Source organism: Octopus bimaculoides, chromosome 9 (genome assembly GCF_001194135.2).
Source record: "Octopus bimaculoides isolate UCB-OBI-ISO-001 chromosome 9, ASM119413v2, whole genome shotgun sequence".
NCBI lineage: Eukaryota > Metazoa > Mollusca > Cephalopoda > Octopoda > Octopodidae > Octopus > Octopus bimaculoides.
In genome coordinates, this window is record NC_068989.1 from 57212447 (window position 1) to 57214428 (window position 1982).

Sequence of the window (1982 nt, forward strand, 5' to 3'; positions counted from 1 at the left end):
ATATATATATATATATATATATATATATACATATATACATACATACATACATATATATATATATATATATATGCATACACACACACACACGCACACATACATATCTATATTATGAGTATGTGTGTGTGTGTGTGTTTGTTTTATGTATAACTCCAAGACCGTTGGCTACTGCAGATAAATTTGGACAATTGTCGCCCTGATGACGCCTTCTAGAGCAGAGACACGTTTTAACGGATGCCCTTGGATCTCCAGACACAAAGTCATTTCTTTTTCTTAACGGCATGTCAACATTGGAGAAATTCTTTATCCCTGGGATTTTCTCCTCTTCCCACGTGGAACTGATAATCTTAATTGCCATTTGGTAAATTATAACACTGTACATCCCCCACAGCTGAAGATCATTTTTAGTAAACCACGTATGCATACTGTATGATATTTGCTATGCATGTATTTGTCCATATACATATACGTACATACAAAATATGAGGCTTTAGTTCACAGGTGATCTAAACGACTAAGTACGCTAGGTAACTATCAGGACTTTAACCGACATGGATTTACGCAGCATTGCACCTAAGGATTTATGGACTTATTTCGACAATATTGGAAAGCTGAACTGTGAACTTTTATGCTTCTTTTTTCTTCTCTTCTTTTTTCATTTCTTTATTCCTTTACTCCTCTCCTGTATGTCATCATGTCATTAATCTATACCCTTCTCGTTTTCCCTATTTGTCTCCGATGACAGAATATTCCATACTCTGGGATATCCCAGAAACAACTGTAAGACAGAATCTTTTTTCTAATAATAAGAATGTACATGACTTGAGATGTCTGCCCTGCCGCAACGTTTGTTGTCCTCTTTAACAATTATATACGTACATATATATAAATACCCCTCTAACTCTCACACGCAGACACATATAATGTTTGTGTATGCATATAATTGTGCATTAGGAGGTTGCTTGTCAGGGACTTAGGAAAGTAGTTACATGATTACGTCCTCTATCCTCAACGGGTGCCTCGTTGAAGTATGTTATGTGTTCATCGAAGAATTAAGTTCTTCGGGACACAGAGACTAATTTTTTGCGTCGCAAATCATTGTCTTCCCTTTCAGAAGCATAATACGTTAAGATTTATTACTTAGTGATACTATATAAACTTCAAACTTCAAGTAAAATATACATTTAGTACTGCTTACACATCTGAAGCAACAATTTTGCTACACTGCATCATAATGCTCTAACTGATCAACAATAATGCTGAATACAGTAGACGTCTACAAAAATATTTCTCTCACATCATGAACGAGGCTCCTACAGCAAACACAGATATCCTGGATAACATTAAGAAAGGGGCCAACTGGCCTGAATTCACTCACAGACACGCTCCGGCCTCTATGACCCAAAGGTGTCCAATCACATCTTTCTAACATTTCTACCGTGCTACAATGGCCTCTGCTCTCCATAAAAGCTCGCTGTGCTCATTCTATCTACTACACTCAAGCATTCCTGAGCGACTTGATGTTTCTCCCTCTCATCACCGTTGCAGTTTCTAATTCCCCAGGATTATTCATTTATTTATTTATGACAGCTTTGAATACCTCTCTGCTAATTTCTGTTGAAATATTTGTCGAGTAATCAAGCCCACCTTTTATTTTTCATTAAATCTATTTGTTCATTCATCATTCTCTGAAATGACTGCGATATAAGTCTAAAATGCCACTTTAATCCGTCACGAAATTCCATGGTACTTAGACATTCAGTAGGAGAAGATATTTTTCTATGTCTCCTTTCCTTTAACCAATGTCTAATATAAAGTGTATGTGTGTGTGTATGTGTAGCTAATAGAGTAAAATAGACATATATATGTGTCTGTATGTGTGCGTGTGTGTATATATATATATACACTATATGCGTACATAAATATATATCTATATATGTGTGTGCGTGTATATATATATATATATATATATATATATATAT

General features: G+C 35.2%; 1 protein-coding gene across 1 annotated transcript in view; it reads left to right on the top strand.

The window, feature by feature from the left end:
* Nucleotides 1–1982, top strand: part of LOC106871386 (uncharacterized) — a gene marked incomplete at its 3' end in the record, with an annotated part of 540352 nt that overhangs the window by 113574 nt on the left and 424796 nt on the right. The window lies entirely within an intron of this gene.